Source organism: Triturus cristatus, chromosome 5_2 (assembly GCF_964204655.1).
Source record: "Triturus cristatus chromosome 5_2, aTriCri1.1, whole genome shotgun sequence".
NCBI classification, from domain to species: domain Eukaryota; kingdom Metazoa; phylum Chordata; class Amphibia; order Caudata; family Salamandridae; genus Triturus; species Triturus cristatus.
The window spans coordinates 253,016,420-253,039,069 of NC_140588.1; positions in this window are offsets into that span (position 1 = coordinate 253,016,420).

Below are 22,650 nucleotides of genomic sequence, written 5' to 3' on the forward strand. Positions count from 1 at the left end.
CTCATATATGTAATTTCTAAAGGAAATGCTCTAGGTATTACAGTTTTGATTACATCAAGATGACGTCAGGCGTTCCACACTTTTGTAATAAATATAGAATGTTAGCAATCTAGTTGTTCATTAGGATACTGTTGAGAGGCAGAGGCCAGGGGCACGGACTCTGAAAATTGAAGGCAGGTGGGAGGGTGCAAAGGCAACAATTTAACCACACTGAGCAGGCAGGAAGGGCTGTGGCAGCACAACAGACTATGGAGGGCAGTGGAAAGGGGGACAGGGGCAACAAACCAACAATACAGGACTTGCAAGAGAGGCTGTGGCAATGTAATAGACCATTGTGGGCAATGGTAGTACAACCATACATGCCAACAGACCCGATTCAGCCAGGAAACGTCCAGTGTTTTTAAGCTCAAATGGGCTTTATTTGATCTGTCTCCTGTCTACAATCTCCTCTTTTTCAATGTAACTCAAAGGGGAAAATCAATACCCCAGTTTTTTTTCAAAATCTCCCTCTTACCAAGTTCAAAATGTTTGCAAGTATGGTACATTGGATCATGGAAGGAAATGGGGTAGGGACATGGACTTGGATAACAGAGGACAGGAGGGACATGGAGAGGTGCACCAAACTGATCCTGCAGGGCAGGCATCAGGGTTTGCAGCAGCACAATACACCACACAGGGCATGCGGGACGGGAGTGCAGCACAACAATCCATAGAGAGCAAGAGGGAGGGGACAGGACAATGCACATGGACAACAGAGAACAGAGGGGCAAGAGGCAATGGACGCTATCTGACCATAATGGACAGACAGGAGAGAAAGCTGCAGCATAACAGACCATAAAGGGCAGGAGGGACGGATCAGGGGCATTACAATGGAACAGACAAGCCAGGAGGGGGGGAGTAGGGGTCTGCGCATGTAAACAGAGGGTTGGGGGCAAGGGGGCAGGGCAGGAGCAGCAAGATAGCCATGGAGGTCAGGCAGGATGGGCACTAGAAGCAAGACACACCATGAAGAGCAACAGTGAGACTGTGATGGCATACACACAGACCATGGAGGGAAGGTGGGAGGGGGTCAGGGGCAGCTAACTGACCACACAGGGAAGGTGGGAGGGGCCATGGCAGCACAGAAGACCATGCATGGCGAGTGGGAGGGTTAGTGGCAGCACAATGGCTATGATGGGCAAGAAGGAGGGTGCAGGGGCATGCACAAAGGAAGATGGAGGATAGAAGGGAGGGTCAGGACCTGTGCACAGACAAGAAAGTTCAGGGGAAGGGGCCTCACAACAGACCGCACGGGGCAGGCAGGAGGAGCAGTTGCAGCACAACAGACCAGGGAGGGCAGAAGGGTGTGGCAGTACAATGGACCATGTAGGACAGGAGGAAGAGGATAGGGGCATGGCATGTGGACAGGCAGGGTGGAGGTGGCAGGGACAGGTTACAGTCATCTAACAATGCTAGGCAGGTGGGAGGGGAGTGGCAGCTCAACAGAACACTCAGAGTAGATCGGAGTGGCAGGTCCATGGAACATGGTGGGCAAAAAGGATGGAGCAGGGGCATGCACAAAGACATCGGAGGGCAGTGGCAAGGAGAATAGGGGCAGCAAGCTAAGCACAGAGTTTAAGCAGGAGGTCAATGATGGGGCATAGAATTGGGCAATGGAGGGCAGGAGGAGTGGACTGGTACATCATACTAAATTGAGGGCAGTGGCAGACCATGCATGGCAGGAGGGAGGAGGCTAGTCCATGGATTCACACAACAGAGGATAGGGAGGAGGGGGATGGGGCAGCAAGCTAACTGTTCAGAGAAGGCGGGTATTAGGAACTTTATTGTTTTTAAAACGTGTGTCTGTGCGAACTACTTAAAATATGAACAAGTATGCAGCATAATCTCACTTTTATTCAGGAAGAAGAGGACGTTTGTGACTGTGACTCCGGGCTCACTTGGCAGAAACAACCCCTGACCCTCCACCCCCTATCGCAAAATGTAATGCCCGTGAAAAGTGTAGGTGAACACAGTGTTATATAGAACATAGTCCTGATAGCACGATTGAAAATGAAAACTAGATATAGTGTATGGTATAAACTATGCACCAAAAAGTGTGATATAAGATGAACCGGGCGTGAAATATAATATGCAATACATTGTGCGCAATGACAGATTCATTGGAGAGCGCGAGATAGCACAGGCATTAGCGCGTGCTATGCGATATGCGCCTTGGAGTGTAATATGCACAGGGCAGTGTTGTGTAACCTAACTAGTCTCTAAAGTTGTAGTATAAAATATGTGCTCGTTGCATATGCACTGTGACAAAGATATGGATCCCAGATTGTAATATGTATGGCATAGCACTGTGCGTTATAACATAGGCATCGAGGAAGGCACGTTAGATGGGGCAATATAACCAGTGCGAAGACAAGTGTGGCATGACATATTCACGGGGTGGTGTTACAGTGCACATGGGATAGAGAGTGTCATAGCATACGCACTAGCTAGTGGAATACAACACAGAGGTGTGTGGCACTCAGCAGGCAATGGTGGGTGTAACACAGCATTGGGCTCTGCCAGGAGCACGCTGTGACTCTCAAGCGATGTTCGTCCCCTTTCCAGAGAGTAAAATAAAAAGTATTACACATCCGGCAGTGGATGTGTGTTTTATTAACCGTGAAGGGGGTTTCTTGCATAGTTTTGGTCAAATTTTTGTCGAATCCCCTTTGAATGGCTTGGTGTGCATGTGTATTAAATGTGCCCGTCAATAGCTTCTCATGTTTGTATAAATAAACGACAAGGGTGTCTACCGGGATTAGGCACGGTAGGGCATCAGACATGTCAGAGCTTCACTAGTGGTGAAAATACATTCCACGTGGTTTCATTGTATGCATAGTCGCCTTTTAATGAATATCACGCAAATCGTCATGGTGATGGGTACGTACGGTTTGTCCAGCATGTCCTAGGTGTGTCTATAAATATATATTTTTTAAAAATAGTAAAAAACAGTGGCCGGCCCTGGGGATTGGGGTCAAAAAAATATAATTAGGAGACAGGCCCTGGGGGATGGGGTCATCAGGGCCAATAAATTAGAATAAGAAGGGGAACCACACAGCCCCCCTTCTTAAAAAATTAAAATAAATAAAAGACTGGCATCGTGCCAGAGGCCACGCCCCTCCTTGCAGCACTCTGCAAATGTGCCCCCTGTCGAGTTGTAAGTTGGGGAATTAATTCCTTTTCAATACTGAGGCTCCCTGAGCGCCAACTAGCCCAACAGGCATCTCCAGTATGCGCCAGGGAGCTGCGCTGCAGACAGGTGTTCTGAGGCCAAGCCCCTTTTTACACCCCTCTGCAACGCAGCTCTGTAGCGCTTACTGGAGGTACCTAGTGGTCTAGTTTGACCCTAGGGACCCTTAGGATTCAAGGGGACTTAATCTCTCAACTTAGAACAGCCACAGGGCGCGTTTACACAGTGGTGAAGGGAGGGGAAGGGGCCTGAGGTGACGTGTGCAAACACGCACTATGGCACGTTTTAAATTGGGGATATAATTTCCCTTCAATACTGAGGGACCCTGGGGGCTAACTAGCCCACCAAGTGCTTCCAGTAAGCGCCACTGAGCTGCATTGCAGAGAGGTGGTCCAGGCCGTGCCACTTTTTACACCTCTTTGCAACGCAGCTCTGTGGCACTTACTGGAGGTACCTAGTGGGCTAGTTGGACCCTAGGGACCCTCAGGATTCAAATGAACTTAATCTCCCAACTAAAAACGGACACAGGGCGTGTTTACACAGTGGTGAAGGGAGGGGACGGGGCCTGAGTTAACGTGTGCAAAAACGCCCTGTGGCCTGTTTTAAGAGGTAGTTTTAATCCCCCTGCCCTATTATATACTAGGGGCTTACAGAGGAGGTCATGCTAATCACAGGGGGACCCCAACGCATAATGTTGTATGTAGGTGTTTTCACTGTATTCTGAGGGGCAGATTTATGACGACTGGCGCATCCCTGCATATCAGCAGGGATGCGCCAGTTATTATGCGCCACAGCTGCGCCACCATGGATGCGCCGCATTTATAATGCGGCGCACCATGGGGCAAAAACGGCACAGATGCGTGACGCATCTGTGCCGAAAAGTGGCGCATTGCTGGAGTTGCGTCGCAAGCGCGACGCAGCTCCAGCAATGATCTGGGGGGCCCTATCTCTACAATGCTGCGTCAATCCTTACGCCTGCTTCAAGCAGGCGCAGGGTTTTGACGCAGCATGGGCCTAAAAGTGACTGAGTGAAATCTTGAAGATTTCACTCAGCCACTTTTAGGAGGCGTTCCTGCGCCGGAACGCCCCTACCTGCCCTGGAACGCCTACATGTGGCGCAGGGCTTTACAACGTGACGCATCTGGGAGATGCGTCACGTTTGTAAATACCCCGCACCATGGCGCAGGATTTGCGCCGCTGCTGCGTCACAAAAGTGACGCAACGGCGGCGTAAATGAGGCGCAAGTAAAACATAAATCTGCCCCTAAGTGTCTTTTAACATAGCACTGGCTCTAGGACTGGTTAGTCAGACTCAGTTACCACCAGTATCCGTCTGAAAAAGTTGAGGGTACAGGATGATTTTACAACAAGGCTTCTTTCTGCTCTTCTTTTTGTTCTTTCTGCACGTTATCCTTCTTCCTGCACCTTTCTTCGTCTTTGAGGACTTCTGTTGCTTCTTTCTGCACTTCTTTTTTTTCTTTCTGTGCATTTTTTCTTCTTTCTTCACATGTCCTATCTCTGTAGGCATAGTTAGAAATTAGCATTTAAAAAACCTTTGAAATTCACAGAAAAAAACATAGGTTTCAGGCACGTTATAGTTAGGAATTAGCATTTAAAAAACCTCAGAAATTCACTGAAAAAACTGATACAGATATTTACATATTTAAACATTACTCACTAAGCCATGTATTCACTATGATACACTTAATCAGTCAGTTACACAATCAATTTTTCAAAAACAAATCATCCATTTAGACACTTATATACCCATTTATTCTTCCATCAAAGACGCCATCAGCAGAGGATTGCGATCGCGTGAGTTATAGTTGCCTGCACTAACTATAACGGGGGAATTTCATTGGTTTTTTACGAGTGAAATGTCCACCTAACTATAACCTGTGTGAAACCTATGGTTTTTTAAGTGAATTTGCAAGGTTTTTTAAATGCTAATTCCTAACTATAACGTGTGTGAAACCTATGGTTTTTTAAGTGAATATATATATATATATATATATATATATATATATATGTGCAAACAGGATCAGCTCTTCCTGGGGATCTCGCCCGTGGTTGGGTGGCGCGTAAAGCCGGTAGAGCTACCGCCGGCAATAGTTAATCCAAAATATATGCAAATAAGCCACGCACTCTCAGTAGCAGTCACGAGTAACGAGTTTAATACACACTGTTACGCGTTTCGGGAGTCGCGCTCCCTTGGTCACACAGTGATAATTTCGAACACAATCCTCTATAAGTGCATACATAATGGTAGACATAGTCATAGGACTCGGGATCATAGTCATGTGTAAACAAAAGTGACTTTGGCGGCCATCTTATAGTGAGTACATTCTGATATGCAAAGGGAAGCGAACATGTTACTTGTAGTCAGTTTCTTTCATAAAAGCACAGTGCATTATCAGAACTCGTAAGACTCGTCATAGTGACTAATGAGCATCGGAAGGCCACCGGGTAAACTAATCTTGTTCACGTCATGGTGACTTTTGACCAGTACATATGCACACTGTACACTTACTGATAACAGTTTTTGATAAAAGTTTTTTCATGGCTTAATACTTACACCATAGTGGTGGAACATAACTTCATAAAAGGACCGGTAACTGTTCAAAAATGCCTGTAACATTTTTAACATTTTTTGAGCTCGTCATAGTGACTCGTGTGGAAACAAAACAACCAGATACATGTTCCAGGGATCACGCTTAGGGTGGCCACATCTCAGCAATCACAAGTAATAGTAGCCAACATTCTATGCTTCAAGGTGACATATAGCCATAAAGTATAGACACAATTGCATGTACTCATATATCTTCATCAAACCAATACTCGCACCATAGTGGTGGTACCATAAGGAAAAGCATTTTGTCTCTAATACAGTTTTCTGACTATAGACCATCTAATAAGTCCACCTACACAAAATGTGCATACACAGAGCAGAAATTTGTGAAAAAAGATAAGTGTAGAAAAAAGTGATATCTTATCTACTCATCTTCAGATTTCTTATCTGCGGATATGAAGAAAAGGGTAGGAGCCCGTGAAGTGCTCGTGAAGATATAAGGGGCCCCTTCCTTTCCTCCTGAAAGAAAAGGACAAGAAAAATAGTATTAAAAATATTACCAAAACAGTATTTTTCATTAAAAACCAGCATAGGTTGTATACAGTATGCACGTAAATGAAAAAGAAGACAAAAGAGAAGAAGAAGAACATGGTAATTGCACAAGTTAGTCTTCTATCAGATGAGTTGCCAGTTCCTCATCCAAATTGTGGCCTTTTGGGAACTTGGTTTCCAGATCCATAATCCACTTTGATTCCCGTTGTCTTAGGGTCAGTTCCCTATTACCACCTCGTCGCCCTACTCTCACTTGTTCTACTGCAAAGTAGGAGAGTAAGTTGCTGTTAGATGAATGTAGTTCTGCAAAATGTCGTGCAATGGGATAATGAGGGTCCCTGTTATTAACTGCTCTCAGGTGCTCCAGAACTCTCTTTTTAGCCATATGGGTATTGCTCCCTACATACCTCTTTTTACAGGGACATTCCAACACATATACGACAAATGTCGTGCTACATGTAAGAAACTGTGTTATAGGTTTCATGTCTTTCTTTCCTGGTACCCTAAATTCTTTCACCATTTTGCTGTTTCTACAGGCCTTACAATGGCCACAGGGGTGAAAACCCTTCAGATTTTGTTGATTGAGGTCTCTGTTAGCAGTGACATCTCCATGTACTAGTATATCCCGTAGGCTTTTGCTTTTTCTATATGTTATTTTGGGTCTAGTACTCATTGTGGGACCTATGATAGGATCATTTTGTAAAATGTTCCAATTTTCACTGAGTATTTTCTGAATCTTAGATGATTCTTTGTTGAAGGTAAGGATCACTCTCGTTTCTTTACTCTCTACGATATTCTCCTGGGTTTTAGCTCCTAGAGTTTCTTCTCTTGTTATATTCCTGATTTTGGATACGGCTTTATTAAGCACCCAATCTGGGTACCCTCGCTCCTTGAATCTGCATAACATAGTTTTTTCTTCCTCCAGATAAGCCACCATCTCACTGCAGTTTCGTCTTGCCCTCAGCAGCTCACCATAAGGTATACTCCATTTGAGTGTTTCAGGGTGGCTGCTGAGGGCATGGAGGAGACTGTTACCCGCTGTTTCCTTACGGTACAATCTTGTTTTCAGTGTGTTCCCTATAGCCATAATCTTAATGTCTAGGAATTCTACTTCCTCTTTTTGCAAGTTGTGAGTGAGAATGATGTTATATGGGTTATCATTAAGCAGATTTACAAATTCAATGGCCTCCTGTTCACTACCTGTCCAAATAAGAAACAGGTCATCTATATATCTCAACCATATGTCCACTTTGCTGAGGTGTATTGCATACTTGGGGTCCCTCCGTACTTCATCCTCCCACATCCCTAGAAACAGATTCGCGAAGCTTGGCGCGAAACATGTTCCCATTGATGTACCCGTGGTTTGCTTGTACAGGTCTCCATTAAATAAAAATATATTGTTATGAAGACATATGTTCATCATTTCTACCAGCATCTTGGTGTGATCCAGATACATGATGTCTCTGTCATTAAGATAATGTGTGCATGCTCTAATTCCCTGATTGTGTTCAATAATAGTGTACAGAGAAGATACATCTAATGTTAAAAACATGTGCCCTTCTTCCCATACAATACTGTCAATTTTGCACAAGAAATCCTTTGTATCTTTAACATGCGTTGGCAATTTAAACACATAGTCCTGTAAAAAATGATCGATATATTTAGAAATGTTCTCAAATACACTCCCTATAGATGAAACAATAGGTCTTCCGGGGGGTGCGAGGGGATCCTTATGGATTTTAGGGAGAAAGTATATAATAGGAAGTTTGGGGTAATCCCTTTTAAGAAATAAATATTCCTCCCATGAGATTATGCCTTGTTGTTGCCACGTAGACAATTTCTCCCAGGTTGTAATGATACTCTCATTATAATCTCGTGTGTTGCTTTTTGAATAGTATTTGTCATTTTCCAATTGTCTATATGCTTCTTTGAGGTACATTTCTTTATCTTGTAAGACCACATTACCCTCTTTGTCTGCAGGACGGATAATGAGGTTGTGGTCATTCCCCAAGTCTGTGATGATGGATTTTTGTCTCATGGTGAGATTATAAGAGTTAGTCTTCCCTCTGCCTTGCCCATGTTTGCAATCAAGAAGCGATTTTGTGACAACATCATGAAATGTATCTATGTTGTCATGGGGAAGTATTGGGTAAAATATAGATTTGGGCTTAAAGCTTGTACTAGCCGCTTTGTCTGTCACGATATTGCTGATCCCAGCAAATGTATCTTCACTGGCATCCTCCCTAGCTGTATTATAAGCTAGATCCTGCATGGTTCTAACAATGTTAGCATCTCCTATTGTGAGACTTGGTTGATCATTATCCTCATACAGTACTGGGTTACCTTCTTTGGTTCTCCCTTTTAGAGTATGCCATTTAGAAAGTTTTAACTTCCTAATGAATTTAAACATGTCCACTCTGGTGTTGGAATAGTTAAATATTTCCGTGGGGCAGAATGATAGGCCAAGACACAGTGTTTTTTTCTCAAGATTTGAGAGATGCCGGTTAGAAAGATTAACAATGGTTTTGTTTACCATAGCGTTGTCATTCATGGTTGTTTCGTTCTGTAGCCTCCCCGTCTGGTTCCCATCGGCTCTGTATTTCTTTCTCTTGTTAGTTCTGTGCTTCCGTCTTGTTCTCCTCTGTTTGCTGCGCCCCTGCCTCTTCCTCTGCCTCTTCCTCTTCCCCGGTTTCCTCTCCCTCTCGGTGTTCGTGCTTGTTGAGGGGTTGGTTTCCCCGATTGCCGCCCCTTCTTCAGCACTCGGAATTCGTCCAAAAAAGTCGCTGGTCGAGTTATCACCTCTACCTCTGATGTAGTGCTGGTAGTGTTTTCTGAATTATCCGTGTCCGAGTCATAAGTTACGGTGTTCGTAGGAACTGGGGTGGTTTCCGTGACGTTGATTTTGTCTTTGTCCGATTTGGATTCTTGGAGGTCATACATATGATCATACTTTCTACTATAGGTAAGTATGCGGCCCGTCTCATAGTCTGTGCAGTCACGATGAAGTTTTCTTTGTTTTCTCAGTTTGATGTCTTCTTCATGCTGGGTTAGCCTTGTTCTTAATTCATCCTTGTATTTTTTGATTGTAGTTTGATCGTTATGTATCTTTAGTTCTTCTTCTAATTCCGCTATTTCTTTGAGTATATTCTCACGATCTTCCCAAGCGTACTTCACAAGGATACAGAGCATAGTTCTCGAGCTCTTTGTGGAATTCTCAGACCATTCCTCCAACATACGAGGGTTGGGTGACTCGTATGACGGTGTGGTGTAAATTCTAAGTCCGCGTGGTACCATCCCTTTATCTATATATTCCTGGAGGGAAATTGCTTCCCACCATTTAGATGTTTCAGATTTCTTAAGTTTTTCAAATCTCGTTAATTTTGTCGTGAGGGTGGTATCTGCTTCTGGTCTCACTGTGCCCTGTTGTAGTTTGCCGGGTGCTCGTGCTAGGAGTGTTTGGGCTGCTAGACGTCTTTGTGCATCTTCATCCATATTACGTGGATAACCATACAACCTATGGAGATGTATTAATCTGGTCTGTTTCTACTGGATTTGGTATACCATATGTGACACAACGTCACTTGTGTCCTGAAATTGTGTCCAATATGTACAAGTAAGCTTCTCAAACTCACTCGTATGCTGCTACCCCTTGAGGAGTTCAAAGTTCCCAATGCCGCTATATTAATTAGGATAGACACTTCATAACGGTGCTGTTGGGACACGTGACAAATGTCCGTTTTGTCAGCTTCCCTTTGCATATCAGAATGTACTCACTATAAGATGGCCGCCAAAGTCACTTTTGTTTACACATGACTATGATGCCGAGTCCTATGACTATGTCTACCATTATGTATGCACTTATAGAGGATTGTGTTCGAAATTATCACTGTGTGACCAAGGGAGCGCGACTCCCGAAACGCGTAACAGTGTGTATTAAACTCGTTACTCGTGACTGCTACTGAGAGTGCGTGGCTTATTTGCATATATTTTGGATTAATATATATATATATATATTATATATATATATATATATATATATATATATACACATATTACCTACTGGCGATAGCCAGTAGGTAGTTATAGTTAGGACCACGTTTCCATAGGAAAACCTCAACATTCTATTTTGAATAACTTTGGCGCCGGTCGACGAATCCTCGCGAATTTCTCAAAATAGGTGGGGCGCTACGCTCCGCTCCTACCCTGAAAGTCTCGGGGGGATTCGTCAAGCGGGGGCTGAGATAAAAGGGGGGTCCCAAAACGCGTTTTTCCCATGCATTTTTCCATAGGACCTTTAGAACGAGCTACAGCCCGAATGGCTGAACAGAATTACTCAAAATTTGGCAGAGAGGTAGTCCCTAGGTCAAGGAAGTGCCTTTTGTAGGTTTGGTGTAAATCTGTTCAGTAGATTCTGAGAAAATAGCCTTTAAATCAATATATATATCTGAGCCAGCTTACGGTACGCTTACCGTACGCTTACGGTAAGCGTACGGTGGCGTGCGCGAGCGCGATTCTGATTGGCTCTTAGATCTTAGTAAACATTCGAATCGGCCGAAACCAGGAAGCGGCGGCCGCCATTTTGTCTCTCGCACTGAGAGAGATTTTTAAAATCGGAAGCCCAAAAACATGTAAAGGGGCTGTTTTGACAACTCCCTCCCACATAGTCATGTTGAGGGAGTCCCCAAACATCCCCCAAGTGCAAAAACGGTTTTATTTTTTTTTCGGCAATTTCGCGGGGTACGCTTACCGTACGCTTACGGTAAGCGTACGGTAAAAAAATAAAAATAAAAAAAACACTATCCACACTTACCCCACCCCCTGTGCTTTTGGTGGCCGAAGGCCACCAAATGTGCTGGGCTTATTACAATGGAAAAAAACACTATCCACACTTACCCCACCCCCTGTGCTTTTGGTGGCCGTAGGCCACCAAATGTACAGGGCTTATTATAAGGGAAAAAAACTTAGCATTTAAAAAACCGTACTAATTCACTGAAAAAACCATAGGTTTCACACATGTTATAGTTAGTGGAAATTTTACTGATAAAAAACCAATGAAATTGCCCCGTTATAGTTAGCGCAGGCAACTATAACTCACGCGACCGCAATCCTCTGCTGATGACATATGTGTCTTTATGAAAAAAAAATATTTGTAATATATGTATAGCTAAAAATGTATGGAAGAAGGCATGGGCAAATAAGTGTCTAAATACAGTATTAGCATCAGCAGAGGATTGTGGTCGCGTGAGTTATAGTTGCCTGCGCTAACTATAACGGGGCAATTTCATTGGTTTTTTATCAGTAAAATTTCCACTAACTATAACATGTGTGAAACCTATGGTTTTTTCAGTGAATTTGCAAGGTTTTTTAAATGCTAATTCCTAACTATAACGTGTGTGAAACCTATGGTTTTTTCAGTGAATATATATATATAAATAACAATAGTCCTATACTTTTGCTAGGCTTTTTCAACAACAGAATTCCACTGCTTGTATTTTTACCCTACTTCAGTTTGGATCAGATACCTTCTCTATTTTATTGTATTTGGATTCACATACTCCTATGATTCTAACTTTTGTTCCTCACCACCATGTGGTTTTGGTTTACGAGTTGCCTGTGAATGTATCTCTATGGAATTGGTTTTCACCGCGTATTTGTGACTACATACTCTTTAATTGACAAAATATAGCATTTATACAGAGATATTGATTTGATCCTTTCCACCTTTTGCTCGCTTTATCTCAAGCACTTAGGACCATCACTGCTATGGGTGTACTTTCTTTTTGTCTGGGAGTCTATCTATAACTTTCCTATGGTCAGCATTCCTTTATAACTCATTCATATGTACTATTCACACCCTTTAAGAAGTTGAGTAGACAAAACACGTATCAGCTGCCTATGTTCTTTTGCATGTACCATTCTACCTACATTGTATGGATTTGATGGATGTCGGAAAGACTTCACTAATAAATAGACTCTGGATTACATCATCTATACTGAGAATTCTTGGATCTTATTGTTTGAATTATATTCTAGTGAGTGCTTCGTCATAAGCTATTGCAAAACTTGTGGCTCTGGGATCTCAATTCTAGGAATATCACCTCACCCTTGGTTGGCAGGGTGAGCATACCATGTGAGCAACGACAAACACAATTTGCATTTCACTCATTGCTTGACCCCTTCATGATGATGTTGATGCAGATGTGCGATCGCAGATCATAGCCTCTATTCTTTTTGCTACATTGAGAAAGTGTTGGACTTTGAGGTGGGATAGATATACTATTCCCACTCCAAGCTAAGCTACATTTGGGAAGCATTGGACTTTGAGGAGGGAAGATGTACTATTCCCACTACTATAAAAGCTACACTGGGTTAAGCGTTGGACATTGGGTAGATTTGCTATTTCCACTTCAACCTAAGGTACACAAGAAAAGGGTGGGACTATAGGAGGGTAGGTTTATGTATGATCCCCACTCCCATCTAAGCTACATTGATGAAAGTAGTGGATTTTGAGGAACAGACATTTACTATTCTCACTCTAAATAAAGCTTCATTGATTAATGTGTTGGACATTCGGGTTGGGGGTAAATTTACTATCCCCATTCGAATAAAAGGTACATTGGGGAAAATGCGAGACTTTCTTTTTTTTTTTTTTTAAATACCTGGTACAATCAATAATCGATACATTTTATACTTCAGTTTATACAAAGTTCCGACTAAGATCTAACTTTCTTTACAAAAAATGGCAAACAATTGAGGAATCAAGGGGACAAGAAATAATCACCACTTACATTTCAAATCTCTTACAACCCTAAAAAAAACTCAGATTCATCCTAATGCTAAATATCCCACTTTAAGCAAATTTAGAGTCGAGAATCTCTCCAGCTCTTCTGAGGGGCCCAAATACTAATCCCCAGCTTATTCATCTTCCTTTCCTTCCAAGTATATAAGGAGGATTCGATGTTATGAATCCCCAGGAGTCTAGCCAGCCACATCTGGAAGGTTGGTACTACAACATCCTTCCAGCCTGCCGCTAATAGTATCCGGAGGACAGCTACAGATATAAAAACAAAGGCTTCGTCCTCCTTGCTGAGACCCAGTTTATTATCGACTCGTAATATCATAAGAGTGGGGGATAAATTAATCTTAACATCTAACAGCCCCTCCCAAAACTTCTCTATCTCTCCCCGAATTCCATTTAATTTTTCACATTGATGAAACATATGGATAAGGTTAGCAGGCCCTTCCAAACACCTTGGGCATGTATCATCACCTCTTTTACCCCAATCATATAATTCAGCTGGTGTAAAATACAGATTAAACAGTGTTTTATAATGTTGGGCTCTCAAATTAGTGGAGCGAAACAGTTTCCCAGCCAGTTGCAATGCTTTATCTAAGTCAGCCTCAGGGTTTTGTAATTTCGACATCCAGGAGGACTCAAATTTAGCCAGATCATCTGGTATTTTAGATAATAAGAGTTCTGTAAACCATTTTAATTTTGGTTCCACCTCCTAATAAGTACTCAATGATATTAATTTTCCCCCTGGAGATAACCGTGGTCTGATACCTTTCAAGGTTAGGTACATCTGTACAAATTTATACCCTTGGTTTTCCGAGATTGCACATTTCCATTGTATATCCTCAAAGCTCGACAGATTGTCCCCTACAAATAAATCACCAATTCTTCCAGAGGGGTGTATAATAATTAATTCTAGGAATTGTCATTACTCTCTGGACTGATTTCAAGACTTCCCACACACTATCTAAAACCTTATATCGTTTTTTATTATAAAAGCGTCTGTCAGTTTTACGTAGCAGCAACCCCAAAGCTTCACTCCCCAGTAATAATTCAAAAATAGATGGTGGGTTCAAATTGCCAAAAGGAATATCCGTCAGATTTGTGGCAGAATCGAATAATATTGCCATCTGGCTAATTAGGCAAGCCCATTGATAGAATCTAATGTTAGGAATTGACAACCCTCCCTTTTCATATGGGAGAGACAAATATTTAATAGACCGCCCAATTTTGCCATATTGCCACATAAAGTTCATAAATAATGCTTCAAGAGAGGTGGGATAGATATACTATTCCCACTCCAATCTAAGCTACATTTGGGAAGCATTGGACTTTGAGGAGGGAAGATGTACTATTCCCACTCCTATAAAAGCTACACTGGGTTAAGCGTTGGACATTGGGTAGATTTGCTATTTCCACTTCAACCTAAGGTACACAAGAAAAGGGTGGGACTATAGGAGGGTAGGTTTATGTATGATCCCCACTCCCATCTAAGCTACATTGATGAAAGTAGTGGATTTTGAGGAGCAGACATTTACTATTCTCACTCTAAATAAAGCTTCATTGATTAATGTGTTGGACATTCGGTTTGGGGGTAAATTTACTATCCCCATTCGAATAAAAGCTATATTGGGGAAAATGCGAGACTTTCAAGGGGTATATTTGCTATGTCCACTCCAATCTAAGTTACACTGGTGAAAGTTTTTTCACTTTATGGGTTAGATTTACGAACTGCACTACAATCTAAGCTACAGCAAGGGAAGTATTGGCCTTTGAGGGAGGTATGTTAACTCTTCCCACTCCAATCTAAGCTACATTAGAGAAAGTGTTGAACTTTCAGGTGTTATATTTACTAATCCCATTGCAATCTAAGTGCTACATTAAGGATAGTATTGAACTTGAGAGGGGAAGTAGTTTTACTATTTCAATCCCAATATAAGCTACCATTGGGAAAGCGCTGGAGTTGAAGGGGACACATCTACTTTTCCCACTCCAAACTAAGCTGCATGGAGAAAGCGTTGGACATTGAGGGGTGATATTTTACTATTCTACCTCGAATCCATGCTATAATGGGGAAAGTGTTGGACTAAGAGGGGTAGATTTACTATTCCCTCTGAGGAAAGTGTGGGACATGGAGGGGGAAATATTTACTTTTCCTACTACAATCTAAGCTCCACTAGGCAAAGATTTGGGCTTTGAGAGGGGTGCCTTGCTGCACTGCCCTATGCCAAAATGCCATAGATTAGGCCCTGAGTATTTCCACTACATTCTAAACTACATTGAGGAAAGCATCAGACTTTGAGGGTATTAAATTACTATTCCCACCTTGCTATAAACAACAATGAGCAAACACTATCTCTAAAAACAAAATAAATCTAAAATATATTTATTATAATGAAATCAAATTAGAATGTATGTATTAACAATATCCACCCTGTACAGATAAGAGAATGGAATGGTGCACCCAGAACAATATAATGTCCACATGTGTATATATATTTAATATATATGCACTTAAATCTTTTTTAGAATCGAACCAATGGCGCCTTTCTCAGAGTACAGGATCTTTTGATACTAAACATTTGTGCGTACCATAAAGACACAGGTAGCTCTTGTTGCCCCATTTGTTAAGTAAGCTTCTGCCTTTCCAATATGTCTGCCAAGATGATAGTGGGAATTTATGGCCCGTGAGCGGGGAGCTATTTTCTGATGTCATTGCACGAGTATTTTTCATTCACATATATAATATATTCAATGTAGGTGAACTGAATTTCAATAGTTGATCAATAGCGTCCTATATAGAGAGCAGTTTTTTTCTACACTAAGCCTCCAAGAGTACTATCTAGTCACTGATAGCTCTCATTGCCATGGTTTGGCTTCATTATACTTTGTTTATGTATGTTTTCGCCATTCTAACATGCCGCCGAGATGGCTGGGAAAACCTATTTCCTGTTAGTGGGGCACTGCTTTCTGACATCACCGTACAGGTGTTTAAGATATACTGGTTGACGATTTTGTGGAACACATACAAATACGCCAGCTACATGGGAGGCATTAGGCGGCATGGATATTGGATACTGATTCAGGTAAGCAGGTGTGGTGACGCTCTGGGTAGCATGTTTGCTTTTGGGCACTTAAGGCAGGTGAATTCTGTAACTTTTCACCATGCAGCTGAAGATATGGGTAGGGCTTGGTTATAATGGTGCAGTTATAGTTATGTTCTGGTAGGAAGGACAGTCTTACTTGCAATTAATGCTTGGCATGCAAGGATGACTTTTGTAAGAACAGACTATATCAGAGTATCATATAATTTACATTCTGGGTGCATTTGTTTTCCTCACTGAGTGTGCGTTATACACATGTTTTGTGAGGGTGGATGCCTTTTCGATCTATTAATTGCTAGTGTAACTTTTTTGAGAATTTCGCAAGCGTGAATGGCTTTTTATTATTATTTTTATTTTTATTGTCACAGTAACATCTTCGAGGGTGTGCTTGCTTTGGTGAGCCCTGGATACATTTCTTCCTGTTGGACCAAAAAATTATGGGTTGAACGGCCGTGGGCACATCTAACACACACGAGTGTAGCATTATGGGACACTATTGATCTGTCTCAATAAAGGCAATATTTATTAATGCACCACATACTTTGACATTCCCTGGATACTTAACATGATGGGAATGCCGGATTGATTTAGCACCACTATATGGAGTATGGAATAATGGATTATGTGTCCAACTCACTAGACTCGGACCTTTTTGGTACAAATGGATGGCATGACTATTTTTAACTTTGTGTGAATTTATCAATTTGAGGTCTTTGGATAGCTGAATGTGGATCGGACACAATGGAGGCATTCAATATAATTATGTTGGAAGTGTTTTGTATTTGGCTTATAAGTGACACATTTTTCAACTGCTGTATCGATTGGGGGGGGCTGTTTGGAAAAACATGATTTACATATAAGATTCCTATGACTAGTAAACCTCAAGATGATATATGTCCTAATGAAAAATGCTGCAACATTCTTTTGGGTATCAGCCTGGGTAATTACGTTTACCCCATCCAGAACTGGATTAATCTTACATGGCACAGACAGCAAATGTTTTTACATGATTTGGCAATTAAACTGGGAGATCACCATGTACTATTATATTTACATTTGGAGGAAAAAGTACACTTACAAATTAAGAGGTATGCAGCTGTGATATAAACTATATGTTATTGTGAACATCAATAACTGGGAATTTGTTTTTGTTTTTGTATTGAGTACTCTACAGAATTGAACAGATATGAATGCTACTTGATAATTACGCAATTGAGTCTTGGAAACTTCTAGGCAATGCAGGAAACTTCATGGCAGGCACCCCTCCTCAATGGGACCTCCCTTCATATACGTTCCCACAAAAACCTGATGAACTCTAATCTAGGTTTTATATGTTTTTTGTTGGGTTTGTGACTGTTTGTGCTATTAGGTTTTCTTTTCAGGAACTTTGTAGTTTGTATACATATCAGTGTTGGCTTTATTTGTGGTCTATGGATATATATTGATGTTTGTTTTATATTGTTTTGCTTATGTATGTGCTTTTTGTGTATTATTCACAACCCTAATGAAGTTCATATCATTTGAATGAAACGCGCTGGCTGGATCTTTTCTTGATTGATTTTATGAAACATATGGAATAAAGGAAGATTTTTATAAAGACACAGAACTGTGGACATTATATTGTTCTGGGGGCACCATTCCATTCTCTTATTTCAGTTTGTTTCTGCTTGACAGCAGTATCAAGCAACGACTGGTACTCGAATTGAAGTTCACCAGGCCTTAATGATAAGGAACTGTGTGTGGGAGGTGTGGTGGTCAGTGTCTGCTGTTGTTGTTTTGTCTTGCATATTATCCACCCTGTACCCTTATGAAAACAACATACTGCTCCCAAAATATTGAAATATTTTAAACAAAAAAATATAACTATATATGTTTGCAAAATTCCAATGCACCTGTATTATATATAATGATATTTAAAAAAAATGATATTTAATACAACAATAAAAATCAATATTCCTACCTGTGACATTCTAAACAACAATATTTTGGTTGTCTCAATAACATTGCAACCATATAATTGTAAGATAATATTGCCCACTCTATTTTTGGGTAAACACTGATTATATATCTGGAAACTTTATCTAAATTGAGAGTGCTATAAGGGGACCACAATCTAATTGTGTCAATCTCCTTCTTGCTATAAATCGACTGCAATACTATTCTGAAACTCTGGTATTTCTTCAGTAGTCTGCATACTAGAGGTGTTCTTTTTGGACCTAATGGGCTGTCTTGACCCAGCCTTGAATGTGCTTAACCAATATATTTGAAACATTGCCCCTGATTAAAAGTTGGCCAATAATTTCTTATATGTGCAGTCACACCTGTTTGTTGTTTTTTTCACCCTTTTATCATACTGTTTGCCATAAACACCGCACTCTCAGATAAATCTCGGCAGGTCATTTACACACGGACATACACAATGCCAGCTCCCTCCTTCTTTCTCCTTCTCAACCGTCTCTCTCCGCTTCTGGAACTCCCGTCAAACCTCCATTCGAAGGTTCCACGTGGAACTCCAGACCTAGAACCTAACACATCTTTCCCCTATACAGTTTAAAACAAATTACATATGTCCATGTTCCCCTAAAACAGCACATCCACCCAAACTTAATAAGTCACGTTGTACATTAATACATTTCATAATCTCGAAATTTGCAAGGCAATTTTGTTGACCTGGGCGAACGCTCTCGAAGATGGGAATCTCTAGATGTACTAGTTTGGCTAGAATCAGTAACAGGCCTTTTAACACAAGATGAGTTACAGTGGTTAGAAACAGAAATCTTGCCCTTATTCCACCACTTTCCATCTTCTAATTGTACTGCACACTTATTCGTTCTCACCACAAGTTGAGGTTGAGAAAACTTAGATGAACCTTTGGGTAAAATTCTAGAACATTTAACACGCACCCAATCCCCCACTTTGACATTCAGTTGTCTAGTGCTTGATTGAATGTACTTCTTTTGAGCATCGTGTCTTTTCTTATCAACCTCTTGCAATTTCGTTATAGGCACACTAAATACCCCCATCCATCCTCTCAACATTTTAGAAGAAGTCCTCGTATGGACTCCACTTCTTTTCAGTCAACATTGCCCATATTTATAGAGTAAGCCAAAAATCACAGTAAATACAGGGTTGTGTTGATGTTAGTACGCTAAATACCTAAATCTGCATGTTATTCCCCATTCAAAGGGAATTCAAAGGGGAAACCTCACAATAGGAGCTATTTTATTAATCGGGGTAAATTTACAACCATTTTGCACTGGGTTAGCATTACAAAAGTGACGCTAACTAGCACAACACGTTTTTTTCCCTAATATACTTTCCAATGCAAAACTTGTTTTGCACTGAAAAGTACCCTGAAAACAACGGAAAGCAGCACAACGCACTGCTTTGAGTTACTGAGCACCAAGTGGTGTTACATGGGCGTTCCCATACAACCACCAATGCCTTCTGAAGCAAAACCATATCTAGTAAACAAAAGTAGATATGGTTTAGCACCAAAACTAAACACCATTTCAAAGGAGGTGTTAAAGGGAGGAACGTTTTTATTTCTCCTTTCTTCTACTTTGCATGTGTGCTGCACTGTACAGCAAACATACGAAGTAGGAAAAGTGTTCAAACTTGTCTATGCATAGGGGTACATTTTCAAAGAAGTCATGCAATGCAGTGCAGCACCCAAAAATGCTCCGCTGCATTGCGTGACAGGGAGGGAGCGGGAAAGCACCATATCTACAAAAGATATCGCTCTCTCTTACCCTCTCCCTAGCACCTTTCAGCTGCCATGCGCCAGGCATACACACCTTAGCACAATATCGCTAAGGTGCGTACCTGGGTCTAGCATAGGTTTTGTACAGGAAGGTTATCCTTCCTGTACAAAATACTATGCCTACACAAGTTCAAATGCGTTCCCCACTTTGTATGTGTGCTTCACTGTGGCGCACACATGCAAAGTAGGAAAAGAAAGAAGAAATGAAAATATTTCTCCTCTTAGCGCGTCTTTTCAGATTGTGTTAAATTGTGGCGCTAAACCCTGCCTACAATTGTTTGTAGATAGGGTTTTGCATCAAAAGACATGGGTGGATGTATGGGAAGATGCCCATGTACCACCAACATAACCCCCCCCCCCCCCCTTGGTGCTAAGTAGCGCAAAACAGTGCTTCACGCTGCTTTGCGTTACTTGTAGCATACTTTCCAATGCAAAACAAGTTTTACGCTGGTGAGTAAATTGGTGAAAAAACCTTTTGTGCTAGTTAGTGTCACTTTTGTGATGCTAACCCAGAGCAAAACGTTTGTAAATCTACCCATTGTACTTTGTACAGGGAGGGTACCCTTCCTGCACAAGGCCTATGGTAGACTTGGGCATACAACCTAGCTCTATGGCGCTAAGGTGGGTGCCTGGTGCACGGCACCTGAAACAGCGCCGCACTAGGGAGAGGAGAGGAGAAAGCCATATTTCTGCATTAGTGGCACTCTCCTGCTTCCTCCCTGTCACGCAATGCAGCATAGCATTTTTGGCTGCTGCGATGCGTTGGATGACAGTTTTGAAAATCTGGCCCCATGCGTCATAAATATCGGCCTAACGCTGCCTAACTCCTAACGGGAGCCGTTGAGTTGAGGCCCATTTTTGCTTTAATCTCCCACACAGTGCAGTACTGCACTGATGTAACTGTTTTTGTCAGGGCTCGTTTTTCTTGACAGCTTGGTCCTGCTCAAGTGTGCCAACAACAAGACGCACTTCGCTCTAGTTTTTATTGTTTATGATCAATGCTGAAGCACTTTCATCCTTTACAGGTTTCTTTTCCCAAATTTTGTTAATCATGTCTCAGTAGATCAAATAACACCATTGGCAGGCAATTTGTTTTCACAAGACTTCTTTGATATTAAATCGAACGAGCGTTTAGGACGAAAGTAAACAAAACAAATGCACCTTCAATAAAGCAATGCCTGTGTTGGTGGGAGTCAAAATAATGCTTCTTGGGGCGTATGAACGCTCCTCGCGCAATTACGAACAATTATTTCTCGCTGAATTACAGCGGAATTTTAACTAACATTTATCAGCGGTTCACATCACTTCTAGAGCTGACATATATTTGCATTTAAATGCCTTTCTCCACTGTGGCTGAGTCATTAGGAATACAGTGTGCAGAATTGATGGTTATTATGCTGAAGTTTTAATGAAAGCAGGTTGAGTTTAGCCTAATGTAATTCTGTTGTAATGAGAAATGAGGTGGCTTAATATTGAAAAAAAAAACTTCAAAGAACCATCTTTCACGGTACGTGGAATCTCTCGAATACCGCAGTGGAGAGCCGTGACTAGTTCGCCTTTTCTTCCAGTCTTCTGTTCAGACTTCTAACTAGGAATATATGTTTCCAATTAACAGGCACTAATTTTAACACGGATGGTACTCACGTTGGCAGGTGTTCGGAAGATCTGTAGTTAAAACATTTTGAGAGCGCAGCCGTTTGCTAGGATGATTCTTTGTAAAAAGGTCGCTCGTGGAAACCGCGTCAGCTGACCCATCAGCGGTTCAATCTCCTTTCATAACACCGAGCTCACAGCTGATTAACATCCGCGTCTCCTCGCTGGAAACAGGTGATTGATTCATTGTCATTTTCCCTCATAAGAACACGGTACACTAAATGACCCCTATTTGTCAAATGATTTTAATTCTTACAGAAACACGGACCCAGCATTGCCAGTTTTTCTTTTTTATCTTTAAGACAGAACGAGGTATTCCTTTCCTGATTTCTCCTCCATGCCACATTACTTTTCCCTTTTCACTGACCCCTGTGTTAGGGTGGGCGACCCCTAAAGAGATAAATGGCATTCAAAAAAATTACAAAGGGGATTTTATTGCATTTCTATCGATCTGCTTCTCTTGTACCCCTCCTAACATACAGCCGAGGTTGAGGATGTGGCATTGCGGCCAGATCTGCTTACTTTGGACACGGGCAAGCAGGTTTGAGTCTCGACTTCGGCTCAGCATCCACTGAGTCTTGGCAAATCATTTAGGCCCACATTTTCCAAGGTTTTGTGTCCCCCTTGCACAAACCAACCGGCGCAGCGCGGCACAAAACCTAGGATGCGATTTACCAAGCAGCGCAAGGCCACCTTGCATGGTCCAGCGTGGCTTAATAAATCTAGAGTAATGCAAGGTAGAGCAAGTCACCGCCTTGTGTTACTCTGCCCCAGCAGGGTGGCGGTCCATGGGTGGAGCGTGGGTGTTCCCACGCATCCATTCATAGATTCTGAAGCGTTCCCAGATTTATCAAGACTAGTAGACCTGGGAATGTGTCAGAATGCTAAGCCTTCTCAGGAGAGGCTTGACGAGGAGTAATATCTTTACTTCTGCTCCTTTTTTCCTCTTTCTTCGCGTGCTGCATTCCACAGCACACATAGGAAGAAG